This window comes from Xenopus tropicalis, chromosome 1, assembly GCF_000004195.4.
Source record: "Xenopus tropicalis strain Nigerian chromosome 1, UCB_Xtro_10.0, whole genome shotgun sequence".
Taxonomy (NCBI): Eukaryota; Metazoa; Chordata; class Amphibia; order Anura; family Pipidae; genus Xenopus; species Xenopus tropicalis.
The window spans coordinates 114,378,650-114,393,696 of record NC_030677.2 but is presented as its reverse complement, the minus strand read 5'-3'; the positions used below and the strand labels follow the sequence as shown (position 1 = coordinate 114,393,696).

At 39.7% G+C, this 15,047-nt stretch overlaps 1 protein-coding gene across 3 annotated transcripts in view; it reads left to right on the top strand.

Moving 5' to 3' along the window:
* Positions 1-15,047, top strand: part of celf5 (CUGBP Elav-like family member 5) — a 66,244-nt gene that overhangs the window by 24,408 nt on the left and 26,789 nt on the right.

Genomic DNA, 15,047 nt, shown 5'->3' with positions numbered 1-15,047 from the left:
AGATCAAAAAAGAGATTTACCTTCATATACTTTCTATGAAATTTTGCAACACTTATTTCATTGTATTGGACTACAGGAAGAAGAGTGGTTTAGAAGAATTACTGTTTGTTCTGACATGAAAAGAAAGATTATTTATGAGAATGTACCATGGTATAGACACTTCAGGTGATCATGATTCTTGGTTGTCATGTTGTGCAAACGTCAGTGTGAGTTATATCTTGTGCTATAAAATGTGCACAAGGCCACCACTGAATATCCTGACTAATGGTTCTTTACAACAGGAACTGAAGCACCAACTCATCCAGTGAAATGCCTTAGGAACCATTACCCACAGGTGAACAGGCAAATGCCTTGAGATTCTGCAGTGCTCATTCCACATGTGAAAGCCAATGCAAATACTGAATTAGATCTTTGTTAGTGATAGGTCACTTAAAATGCCCTTCTTGTACTAGTGATATAGGATGCCTATAGCATATTTCTTACAATTAATGATTCCAAAAGAAGAATTGGTTTTTGTGAAGATGTGACAAAATACATTCAAAGTGGTGCAAGTCTAGTCTGTCTGCTCAAGTGTGAAGTAAATGTATGTTGCTGCTTACAACAGGCATCATGTTGACAATAAAATGTATGTGACAGGAAAGAGCCAGAAGTAGTTTCCACTCATAATTTACCTCTTCTGCGTAGAAATAAGGTAAAGGGATATGACACATTAGAGATCTGGGTGTAGGGTTGAGATTTCTAATACTTTTAGAAAGTCCCTTTATCTAATGAGGAATGTAAGCAATCTAATGCACTCTAGAGATGCAACCTTAGAGTTGCAACCAATCAACTGCCAAGGCCAAAGGACACTACTCATTCTCCTGGATTTATCCTCTGCTTTTGATACAGCTGACCATTCCATTCTATTGCACATTCCTTATCCTCTTGGTATCCATAATCAAGCTGCAGCCTGGTTCTCTTCCTACCTTTCTAACGGCTCCTTTTTTTGCTAACAAATCCTCTTCCTCGATTTGTCACTCTGAATGTTATTGCCAAGATACAACCCTTTGTTTCACAATTAACTGCTAAAACATTAAGTCATACCCTTATCATGTCCCGCTTATACAATTGCAATCTCCTACTAACCAGTCTCCCAGACTCCTACCTTTCTTCTCTGCAATCCCTGCTTAAAGGGCAATTATCAGGGCTAAATTATTTCCTTGACTGGAGGTGCAGGCTAGTAGAACCAGCACTCTAGTTGGGGGAAACAATGCTGTTTTTTAGAAAAATTGCTCCCGCCAGCACTATGCCAACCACACTGAGAGGCAGCTCCTGGTGTGGGCGGCCATTCTAGGACACAAGCATGCAAATTAATCTTGGTGTCCCAGATTTGAGATTATGCACATGTGTGTGCGATTACACGCATGCACATAATGAGTGAGTCATTATGTGTGGAACTAGGCCCCGGACCACTGCTGCACCAATTGACGGAAGTGACGTCATCACAATGTGAGATTTCACTTCTGGGTGCATGACATCACTTCTGGTGCAGTGCCGAACAGAAACCCTCCACCTCTGCCACCAGATTTCTTAAGCAGACCCTTTAATTTCTTGCGCAGCGGAAATCGTTTCTTTTTTCACAAAAAAAATTGATTTTTTTTTTTCGTTGCGTCCTAGGCAGGTGCCCCTTCTGCCCACCCCTAGTTCCGGCCCTGCCTGCAAGAGGACGGTCAGGTGACCTACAACTTCAAGTGTGACCTGAGACCCTCACAAAATCATCTGTGACCCTAAGGGCTCTGGCACACGGGGAGATTAGTCGCCCGCGACAAATCTCCCGTGTCTCGGGCGACTAATCTCCCCGGCGCAAGTGAGATTGCGCAAGTTTCCTCTCGAGGCAACTTGCGCGATCTCACTGAAATCGCGCCGCCGCATGTGCCATCCCACCGGTGACTTACACTTTCGCCGGTGGGATGGCAGGTGATGGCAACTCGGGGAGTTTAGTCGCCTGAGACACGGGAGATTTGTCGCGGGCGACTAATCTCCGCGTGTGCTAGAGCCCTAAGGAAGGGACCAGGCCTGCAAAGTTATTTCACTGTTAATCTTTGTATATGTATACTTATTTATTATTTGATAGATGGTAGAATTTAAAACTGATTCTTCAGAGTAGCAAACTTCAGAGGTGTTACTGAGAACAACATGTTTGTATAACAGTACAGTATTGTTGTGTTCTGAAGTGTTAAATACTACTAAAAGTGCATTGTATACATCAGTTCTGTCCAACTGGCGGCCCGCGACCCCCTTCTGTGTGGCCCCCCACCTGTCTGGCTGCTTTGATAACTTACCTTTGTGTAAGCTTTAAATTGTATCAGTACTGGCCCCCTGCATGGTTAACATCTCAGATTCAGGCTGTAAACCCCCTGTATTGTTTAAAAATGTAATCCCCTGTGTTGTTCACACTTTTTAATCCCTACATTGTTCATCCCCTGCATTGTTCACACCTCAGGCTCAGGCTGTAATCACCCACATTGTTCACCTGTTCACACCTCAGACAGACTGTAGGAACAGTAGAAACCCAAAAATAAACCCTGCACACTATAAAAAGAACATACAGTGGTGTGAAAAACTATTTGCCCCCTTCCTGATTTCTTATTCTTTGGCATGTTTGTCACACTTAAATGTTTCTGATCATCAAAAACTGTTAGTCAAAGATAACATAATTGAACACAAAATGCAGTTTTTAAATGAGGGTTTACGTTATTAAGGGAGAAAAAAAATTCCAAATCTACATGGCCCTGTGTGAAAAAGTGATTGCCCCCCTTGTTAAAAAATAACTTAACTGTGGTTTATCACACCTGAGTTCAATTTCTGTAGTCACCCCCAGGCCTGATTACTGCCACACCTGTTTCAATCAAGAAATCACTTAAATAGGAGCTACCTGACACAGAGAAGTAGACCAAAAGCACCTCAAAAGCTAGACATCATGCCAAGATCCAAAGAAATTCAGGAACAAATGAGAACAAAAGTAATTGAGATCTATCTATGTCTGGTAAAGGTTATAAAGCCATTTCTAAAGCTTTGGGACTCCAGCGAACCACAGTGAGAGCCATTATCCACAAATGGCAAAAACATGGAACAGTGGTGAACCTTCCCAGGAGTGGCCGGCCGACCAAAATTACCCCAAGAGCGCAGAGACAACTCATCCGAGAGGCCACAAAAGACCCCAGGACAACATCTAAAGAACTGCAGGTCTCACTTGCCTCAATTAAGGTCAGTGTTCACGACTCCACCATAAGAAAGAGACTGGGCAAAAACGGCCTGCATGGCAGATTTCCAAGGCGCAAACCACTTTTAAGCAAAAAGAACATTAAGGCTCGTCTCAATTTTGCTAAAAAACATCTCAATGATTGCCAAGACTTTTGGGAAAATACCTTGTGGACCGACGAGACAAAAGTTGAACTTTTTGGAAGGTGCGTGTCCCGTTACATCTGGCGTAAAAGTAGCACAGCATTTCAGAAAAAGAACATCATACCAACAGTAAAATATGGTGGTGGTAGTGTGATGGTCTGGGGTTGTTTTGCTGCTTCAGGACCTGGAAGGCTTGCTGTGATAGATGGAACCATGAATTCTACTGTCTACCAAAAAATCCTGAAGGAGAATGTCTGGCCATCTGTTTGTCAACTCAAGCTAAAGCGATCTTGGGTGCTGCAGCAGGACAATGACCCAAAACCCACCAGCAAATCCACCTCTGAATGGCTGAAGAAAAACAAAATGAAGACTTTGGAGTGGCCTAGTCAAAGTCCTGACCTGAATCCTATTGAGATGTTGTGGCATGACCTTAAAAAGGCGGTTCATGCTAGAAAACCCTCAAATAAAGCTGAATTACAACAATTCTGCAAAGATGAGTGGGCCAAAATTCCTCCAGGGCGCTGTAAAAGACTCAATGCAAATTATCGCAAACGCTTGATTGCAGTTATTGCTGCTAAGGGTGGCCCAACCAGTTATTAGGTTCAGGGGGCAATTACTTTTTCACACAGGGCCATGTAGGTTTGGATTTTTTTTCTCCCTAAATAATAAAAACCCTCATTTAAAAACTGCATTTTGTGTTTACTTGTGTTATCTTTGACTAATAGTTAACGGTTTTTGATGAGCAGAAACATTTAAGTGTGACAAAGATGCAAAAGAATAAGAAATCAGGAAGGGGGCAAATAGTTTTTCACACCACTGTATACTGGGGTGGTACTGCAATTAAAAAGTTTTTTAATATATAGTTATTGTGCAGACTGTAGGAGCAGTGGCAGCATTGTGTCACTGTAGGCTGCCTGTGTGTGCCATACCCTGCCTGCCCTATGCTGCCTGTGTGTGCCACACACACAGGCAGGGTAGGGAAGGCAGAGTATGGCACACACAGGCAGGATAAGGAAGGCAGAATATGGCACACAGGCAGGGTAGGGAAGGCAGAGTATGGCACACAGGCAGGGTGGAGCAGGCAGAGTGTGGCGCACACAGGCAGGGTAGGGAAGGCAGAGTATGGCAAACACAGGCAGCATAGGGCAGGCAGAGTATGGCACACACAGGCAGGGTAGGGAAGGCAGAGTATGGCAGGTTTTTGCTGTACTACCACCATTAATATGGCTATGGTCATGCGATAACATGGGTGTGGTTTCAAGTGGGTGTGGTTTTAAAAGGGGGAGTGGTCAAAACTAGCTTCCATTATCGGCCCTCCACCACGGAGGCCGGAAAAATTCCGGCCCTCGGTGCCACAGAAGTTGGACAGCACTGGTATACATCATAGATATCCAGAAGCTGAAGCTGATTACTTTGTGTCATCACCTTCTGTCACTCACTTTCTCTGTACTATGCAAGTGAATTTCTTATAATCCCCATACTGACAGCAGGGATATTTAAATAGAAAGGAGCTTGAAATGACTTGCTGAGGAGGTGCAAAATAGTGATAATACCGCAACTTTTTTTTTTTTTAAATGATATGCGAATACAATTCTGAATGAATTACCTGAACTCTGCTGATTAAGATGGTCACTTCAAACTGGTAGTCTGTTCTTGAATTAGGTAACAAGTTCATCCATCCTTAGCCTATTTGATCCATAGCCTATTCCAGAACTAGGACAGAAGGGGAAAAAGGCCAGGGTTACTCTATCATTTTAAATACAGAATAGTATTCTGCACAATATTAGTCACATTAATAAACTATTTGCCCCTAAACAAATTCCTCTATGCTGCACTTTGCAACAAAACTCTGTTTGTTTCTACTTTGGGATAAGGTGCAAAGTACAAGGTATACAGCTGCAGGGATGCTGGCAATTATCACCTGACTTGAGCAGGCCATTGGTGCATGGTGACTGCAAATTATTGGCACCGTTGGCGCGGGGAGGTGTTTAGTTACTTAGGAGACTATTATATGTGCTCACGGGACTGGCTCCACACACAGCATTTCTGCCCACATAGCTTGGTCTAAGGGTTAAAAACTGGTGAAGACCATAACATGTCCTAAATTCCCTTAACCAGTGGCCATGTTGGCGCAGGACCTGCCACATCAAACCTTCTTCCACTAGCTATTTAGAATTCACAATTAACCCCCACAATGTTAATACACATATATTAATATAACTGATACTGATACCTTCAGAAGGAGGAGTAACAGTCTGTAGAAATGGGTAGTATCTGCAGAAAGCTGTCTTTTAAAATGAAAGTACATGAGTGGCTATGCAGAACAACTTGTTGTGAATTTCCTGTTTTTACAAAATAATAATTGTACATCTACATTATTGATCACAATGAGCATCTATAGAAAAAAAACAAAACAATTTAAAGCCCAAAAGTATACAAATAAATACATTTTAAAGAAAACATATTCGTTCACAGTCATATTATAATACATCATTATATTAACCTAGGTGGCTGCATTGGCTGAACCTGTGGCTATATTTTGCCCTTTGGTTTCAAACTGGTCATGATTAAATACCTTAAAGGAATACTGTCATGGGAAAACATGTTTTTTAGATACACAAACAGATTTTTTTATATTTAATTTTCATATGGGGCTAGCTATATTCTTAATTTCCCAGGGTACTACAGCCATGTTATACTCTGATAAACTTCTGTCACACTTTACTGCTTAGCTGCAAGTTGGAGTGATATCATCCCCCTCCCTCCCAGCAGCCAATGAACAATGAGCAGATAGCAAGATAGCATCTCCCAGTAGATATCAGAAAGGCACTCAAAAGTAAGTAATTCAAGTCTGGCTTGGGACTCCTCTAGTTACATGGGAGTAGGAAAAACAATAGGTTACCTGAAAGCAGTTCTAATATGTAGTGCTGACTCTCTTTGAAAGCTCAGACTCAGGCATAATGCATTGAGATGGCAGATAATTATGCTGGTAAAGGAGGTATCTTTTATTTCCCTGCTGAAGGTCCACAGAAATCTATGCAATAAATACTAAGGGGCAGATTTATCCAAATGTGAGTTTAGAGATTAATACATAAAAACTCACATTCTATTCATTCCTATAGGATTTTTAGAAGCATATTTATAAATGGGTGAAAGTAAGAACTCACCATTTGATAAATATGCTTCTAAAAATCCTATAGGAATGAATAGAACGTGGGTTTTTATCTGTTAAGCTCACATTTTGATAAATCTCGCCCTAAATGTTCTAGTTTTGACACCTACCACAGACATCTTCTAACCAGTGGTCATCTCTGAGCAGATTTGCTTTTTTCACTGTTATAAATATTCCTTTTCTCTGGTATAATTATCACTGGTTTTTCATTGTGCAGATCCATAATCAGTTAAGCAGACCCTGTTAAAGCAGGGCTTGGTGGTGACAGGTGGGGGTAATGGGTCACATGCAAGTACACTCAAATCAGGGTTGGAGGTTCCAATTTTTTTTTTTTTTGCAGGGAAACCAGTGTCTCTTAAATTAAAACATTAAATGTTCTTTTGCTTGGCTTAGAACTTATTTTCTATTTGCATCAGTTCATCTCAGATTCCTTTCTCTGAGTACCTATAATCTCTTGTTGCCTCCTTCTGTCTCTAGCCTATCCATTCTGATTTCAGGTCCTTTTTATTCAGTCTTGTATCCATTCTGTATTATTTTACTCTCCTCAGATCTCTGTGTCTCTAAGGCCCTATTCCAAGCAGCAACTAACTCTTAACCCTCTCCCATGACTTCCTCCCTCACAGTAAGGCCTTAAACGCTCCCATAAACATCCAGCAGCATCAGGCAGATTAGTCAGTGCCTGAATCTGCTTTACCTTCTGTCACACACTTTCCTTGCATATACTACAAGATTGACAACAGAAATAGTTTTAACATGTCAGGAGATCTCATTCCATATAATCCCCTCATTGAAAACAATGATGTTCAAATGACAGAAATCTCTGATAAGGCAGTGAGATTAGGTTTGTAATAGTGGGTTTAATTCTATCTCAATTTTTTCATAGTTTATGCCTATGAAATGGTATAATAATGTTGAAGCATTAGTGATGAATATCTACTGTATTTGTAGCTTACATACACAGCTTGATGAACGTGCAACAATTAAGTTCAATTGTGAACTGGAAACATTCTCCATTTATAGTGACTGGCCTGTAATAAAAATCAAGACTTGATGGCCGTCACATAGATGTGACTGCATACACAGTAACATGAGACTGCTCATCTAGGTGCAAAACACAATAGTAAAATATTCCGCTTTAAAAAGCCCTATTGTCTCTTTCTTTGTTTTAGCAACTAGATTAGATTTAGAAGGACAATCCTTTGAAAGCTTCGCTCACAACTCTATATGGTTAGCCTTTTTCCAGACCCTTCACTTAGGGGGAACCCCTTCCTCACCAATTATTCAAACATTTTTATGGCCAATTATTAAGCTGATCAATTAGTCCAGGTCCATATCCTCAGATGAACACTCACTACAAACACCAATTGCCATGGTTAGACACGAAACACATCAGGATTTATGTAAAATAAAGCTTCTTTTTAACCACGGCCATTGGTGTTTGGAGTGTGTATTCATCTGAGGATATTGGGCCTTTGATTGCTCCTATAGATGAGCAATGTAATCCCAGTAAAACATACACCTTTATGCTGAATGTAACCTCTCCATCTCCCCAAAAATGGGGTTGGTTCTCAAGTAATGTTTCCATTTATTTTTGTGTGCTGAATGCTTGTTTGTGTGCAATGGTGACTTGTAAGCAAACACACAAGCTCACTGCTCAAAAGGAACATTAGTCCCAGACCATTACTAAGATAAAATCCTTTTTTAACAAGGCATTATATAAACTGGCCTAAATTGCCCCTCTTATTAGATTGTTGCCATGCAATTGGACTAAATATGCTTTCTAATGAATTAAGATGTCTTTCGGTAAAACCTTGTAATCCCAAATAAGTGAAGTCCTTTATTAAGTCAAGCGGCCATTTATCCAAAATGTCTTGTCTGTCTTTTTTCAGATAAGCGATAATGTCCTATGTAATTTAGTATTGAAACAACCCACCAACAGAGTTTAACAAATTATGGTGTATTTTTACTCTCTTACTCTGTAAGAAACTCTTTTACATTGTAAGAGTGATGTGATTGTTCGGTATTAATGCTGCACTAAAATTAACACTGTATTACAATAAGCAAATTAGCTTTTAATAGATGCCTTATTTTTGATAAAGAATATATTTGCACTTCAGTGGAAATTTTCTCTTAATATTGTCCCACTACTAATACACAACTATTCTACTAATACTACTCTACTCTAAATGTGTCTATATGACACATTTCCTTGTTCTCCTTTCTTTGCTTCAAAACAATGCTGTTTTAGTTGTTAAGATTCTGAACCAATATTATGGGTGTTACCATGTTTCCAATGTGTTCAAGCAGAAATCCATACATCAGCAGCACTTTGTTTGCAAAACATTCCCCATTTAATTGTGGCCTCCTCAAGTTGTGGAACCCAAGTGCAGATAAAAACCCTGATCCTTCTTTAGCTAGTCCCCTATCTTTTCTAGTGTGTTAATTTACCTTCCATTAGGTGGGATAATTTGCTTAAGTGACTGGCTGCTCTAACAGAAGCATTCATCATCCCCTGTGTAAGGTTTGCTGTAGATGAATAAGTGAGGCTTGGGTCTGTCTTAAAAAGTGAGAAGCTGTGGAAATATTCACCATATCAATGAAATTGCCATCTCAGGGACTGATTCTGTTCCCTCTCAGTAAGGATGCATTTTAAAGAGTGTAACTGTTATGCTACTCTACTGCATGAGACTGTCATTCGACTGAGTCTTCCTGTCAAGCACAAGTGAAATTGTCCTCCCAGTAAGAGCATTCCTAGCTAGCATGTCAAAACTCCCAGTTGATTTGATTCCTTTTCAGTAAATGTAGCTGTCCTACCAGATCGTGTCATTGTCATCCAGAGACTGATGTTGTATTTTAATATTTGAGAGATTCCTTCCTAGAAGGATAAAATACTTAAATTAACCTTCTAATTAATAGTGGTAAGGCTGTTGTTTTTTTCCAATTAAAGAGGCTGATTCATAGTGACTGAATCTGCATTTTCGAGTATTGGCTTAACTTCTAGTAAGACAGTAATGGGTAAAATGCTAAAATATTACTTGTGACTGAGCATGACTTGCAATGAGTGAAAATGTCTTTTTATTGTCTAATCCTGCCTTCCACTGATGTGATTGTGCTGTTAGTCTTTAATATTCCCAGGAGAGAGATAGCTCCTCACAGGATGAGGCTGCCCTAATATAATCTATTCTGCCTTACAATTAGTCCTCTCTTATACTCATAAGGCTTTGATAGTTACTGCTATGGAATACTAAAAAGTATTGGCATTTTTCCATGTCTGAGATTACTCACCAGTCAGACACTAATGAGTAAACTTACCTTCATTTACACATATTTCCCTTAAATTGATGTTATTTCAAGCTAATCAAATACATGTTCCTCAGTTATTGGGAATGTCCTGTTATGACCCTGCAGTTAAATATAAAATGCAGTAAAATCTAAGATGTCTGTACACTGAATAATAACACAATATTTCTCTATCGCTTGTATTAGCTACACTAATTTTCTTACAGTGACATATACCCTGTTTGTAAGTAGGGATTATCTTATATTTGTTTTCCATTACATGGGCAGTCATTCACAAGGAGCTTGTGCGACAAAATATTCATTCTTTTCATATTTACATGCATTTGAAAATTAGCTTCCACAATGGTTGTCACTGCTGAAGTATTCTCTGTAGACCATAACTACATTAACATCATCTATATATGGCCACTAAATGTTCTTTTGTGTTGGTGTCAAATTAAAATACTTGTGCATATGCAAGCAATAACTGCTTAAATGAAGAGAAGTGATATTTGGTGCATGCAGCAAATTATGCTCTTATACTTCTCTGGCTAGATAAAGGGAAACTTCACCTTATCAGCATTCTCCAGCATCCTAAAGCTGTTGAGAATTTCTAAAAATTATATTTCCTACAGCTTTTAAAGCCTTCATTGCCAACCCTTGTGTACATTGTGGTGTTCCTGAGAATTTGGAATTTTTAGAATGATATTTTAGAATGATTTTTTGCTCTATAAGTTTTCAGTTTGCCTTAAAGCCTTAATTTTATGCATACTGTGTAAACTTGACATAACGTTTAGGAGCTTTGTGGCCCTTCTCCTTCATGTCCAGTACTAAGTGCATGTGCAATAGATTCCTTGATTCTAGGGCAGAGCTCTGAACTTGCATTACACGCTGGAAATAGAAGTGTAGCGATAGTGTACCATTGACAGAGATATTTTTTAATGGTGAAGAACAACCAGTTTTTCGAAATCACTTGGTCAGTGGTGCATATTCAGTTTGCTAAAATAGGGGCAGGGTCGGACTGGGGGGTCCAGGGCCCACCGGGCTACCGCATCAGGGGAGGACACCTGCATCGAGTCTGGGCCGCTGGGGCCCACCAGGTTTTTTCCTGGTGTCCTGGCGGCCCAGTTTGCCCCTGAATAGGGGCCCAAATGACACCTGTGGAGGGCCAAGTTGCTTTCCTGAACAGTGAGTCTTGGGGGCTGATTTACTTACCCACGAATGGGTCGAATGGAGTCCGATTGCGTTTTTTTCGCTACGAAAAATGCGCAACTTTTCGCGTAAGTTTTAACGCTACGAAAAATGCGCAACTTTTTACGCAACTTTCGTAATGGATACGAAAAACTCGCGTTTTTACGCAAAAATCGTATTGGTAACGAAAAATTCGTACAGAATCCAAAAAAATCGCAAAACATACGAAAAAGTCGCAAAATGTTCGTTTTCAAGTCGGAACTTTTCCAATTCGGGTCGGATTCGTGGGTTAGTAAATCAGCCCCTTAGGGTGAAGACACACAGCGCTACTTAGTAGCAACTACTTGTCATGACTACTAAACTCCAGAAAATACCCTGCCATAGAAAATACTGAGAATTGCCTCTGCTAAAACACACGTAGACATTAGTGATCAGCAGTGTCTATTTTAGTAGCCATGACAAGTAGCTGCTACTAGTAGCTGCATGTGTCTTCCCCCTTAACATTCAGTGCTTTTAGAACTTTTGAGTATGGAGGTCTGAGGTACTGTCACCTCTGAGTTAATCCCTTCTTGCTATCTACTACCCAGGCAGCACCTGGCATTTATCAAGAACTCAAAGCAGTACTGTTTAATACTGTCAGACCTTTGCATGCTGTTTTTAAGGTGCCCAAAATAGCAGATTTATTAATGTGCTTCCCATGAGTGAAACTGAACTGTTCAGGCTGTCAGGCTGCTAACCAGTTAGGGAGATGGTTTTAATGTTTGAGTTTTTGTAGGAAGCCATACGTAAGCAGTAATTTAAGGACAGCATTGCTTTTTTTTTTTTTACAGTAAGGACCACCTTCTACTAATTTTCTGGCAATATAAGCCTTTTAATCCCTAGCCCTTGCATATCTTGTCACACACAATGCTAAATGCCTTATAAACATGTGCATATATATGCACATGGACTTACTAAAATATACACACACACACATGATGTGAATAAGGTACAAGTGGCGTGTGCCTCTAAGCACTGGTTGCCACAGCGACAGCAAATGTCAGGTTCCGTGCGGTGAATAGTCGTTTCCATGGTAACCCCATCCTTTTCAGAGAGGTGCTGTTATAGCTGGAGTGACAGGTCTGGGGGAGGGAAGGGGTGGGAGGGGGATGGGAAGGGCTGGAGGTTGCATGTCTGTCTGAGCATATATGTGCTGTTCTGTGGTAGAGACAGACATTGCTCTGGGTGCTGCAGACATACATATTGATGTTTTTATTATAGATACGGAGGTTGTATTTAAAGATATCTATAACTCTCTGCATTGTGTAAGTGTGTGCTGAGTTTCATATATGTAGACTGCTATTAAATTGTCTCTTGTGCTGTAGATAGGTACAGATTGCTCCTTGTCCTTCAAAAATAAATAGCTTCCATGATTATAAATAAACATTATGTGTGATACAGCACATTTGCATATTGTAGCTATACTCCAGGCATCATATTACTTTGGATACTATTGAAGTGTATTCTTTTATGACTAATCTATTACCCTGTGATGAGCAGGTTTTAAATAGGAAGTACAAGGGGTGCTGTATTTCAGTAGTCTACCCTTTGTGCTAAAGAAATGCATAACTGTTGGTGCTATAGATAGTTATAGCCCATGGTGCCAGGAAGACAGATAATGCTTTCAGCAATCCTAGGCATATATTGCTTCTTTTATTGAACTCATAACTTTCTCCTTGTTTAAATATGCATTCATCTGTGTTATCCCTGCAGTTACAATTTGTCTATCTGTATATATATTCCCTATCTCTCCATTTCTTCTTATTTACATTCTATCTTTCTATCTATCTATCTATCTATCTATCTATCTATCTATCTACAGGGCTGATTTAAAGAGCCTAGGTTAAAGATCTCATTGGTTCAGGTGCTCTGCCCTGGACTAACAGCCATGGGAGCAGATAAACTATAATTACAAAATGGGAAAACAAAGTAAAAACTCTCTTTCAAAATTGTATTTGTGTGCTTTCACAGTGGATTATAATAGGGGGTCTGCCATTTCAAGGGGATGCTTCAGTAAATATTTATAGCAGATGAAAGGTCTAATGGTGGGCATTCTGTCTTTGTGGATCTTGGGAAAATGCCAGTTTTGCCTATTTATTAAAAAGATCTATATCAGTCTGTCTATTTGCATAATACATAAACATAATATGTATATGTACAGGATTAATTGCATTTCAAAATTCTCAGTGTTACCTTTTTATTTGCCACAAGCATTAAAATTAGTGCCCCTTTCCAAGTGTCTTCATTCTTCAAGCCCTGTCAGTGGAATCACATATGCCCAGGGGCATACTACAGAACTTAAATAGTCTGAGGGCTAGAAGATCATAAAACAAGGCTAGGGAAGAAGAATGACAATGAAATTCTGGAATTACAGGGGCATATGTATATATATATATTGTTGTAAAGCCCAGGGAGGACAGGAAGGAAAATCTCAAGAACCAGTAGAAAGGGTAAGAGAAACTCAGTAAATCTGAAATGAGAAGGCAGCCAGAAAGGGAAATGCAAAAGTGAGATTACACAGTGAGTGGCAAGTGCAGAGCCAGTGACATATAAATTCAGTAAGACAGATGCAAAGCTGGAGGCAAAGATACACACACACATATACCAAACATGTTTCTGAGATGGGTACTGAGACACTGAGAATAATGGCAAATAATGGCTCAAAGAGTGAAGTATAGAGCCAGAGCAATAGAAAATGGCCCCAAGCATTGCAAAAGGCTGACCACCAAAGTCAGGAAAGGTTGGGGAAATTCCAACACTTGGCTCTTTGTGGTTTAACATGTAGGAAGTCATAATTTAGCAACAAACAAAGTACTGCAATTCAGAGAAACATGAATAAGTACAAAAAAAACTATGTTTTAATGCCCTTTATGTCTCATTTAGGATTCCAAAGACTGAGCACTGATTTGCAATGTTGCACTGTTATTCAGATACACAAGCTACTCCCTGAACAATAAATACAGGTGTCAGGATCTGACATTTCCCACATGCTAAGGATGCTGGGAGTTGCACTTCAGCAACAGCCAAAGGCTAATTTTGTTATCCTGGGATTCGATTTTAATAATCTGCCATCCTTGCGCCACATACATTAAGAAATATTCAAAGGATTCACAGGATACATCTATTTGCTGCTTCCAGAGGAAAACTGTACTGGCTACTTTCTTGTCACAAGTTGCTACAATTCTGATATGTATCGCCCACTGAGAGACTTACAGAAGGGGAGAGATAAGCAAGAAGGAGAAAGATGGATGACAGAGAGGAAGACACAGCGCCTAGGGCAGGGAGATAAAGACTGATAGATCCTAAGAAAGAGAAATTAGAAAGCGCTAGAAGCTTGTTCCTTTAATATATATAGTATCCAGGCAAACTAATAAAAATATGAAAATGACAGAAATATTAACATCCCTTGCTCTCTTCTATTTTCACACAAAATGTGTAGTAATACTTTTATATTAAACTATTCCCAGTCAAAATGGTAGTTTCTACTTACATCCAGATTTTGATCTGGTTTTGTATTCAAGCAGTGGGGTAACTATAGGGAAAACAGACCCCTGCAGCTTCTGGAGGCTCAGGAGTGTAGAGGCCCACTGAGGCCCTGACTGGTAAGCAATTTCAGTATGACTATCACAGTTGCACTCTGTACAAGTATACTGAATGTATTGTATTCATTATTGACACCCAGAATGTCTAACTATTTTAGAATTACAGCAGGTATGTGATCTAGAATACATGATACGCAAGGTTAAGGTTTTCTGTAATTTGAATACCAATGAGTAAAGTAAGTAAATTACAAAACCCATTGAGTTCCTTAATATCCAGTACTAAGCACTGTCTACTACGGAAGAGCAGAGAATCAAGCACGAATAATAAATTGAAGGTACAATGGTGTTCACTGTGAAAATAGATTCTGAATAATGATTTTGTGCTTAATCTTATGCACTGGCATGTACCATTCCCACCTAGATACTGATAGGAGTTATAG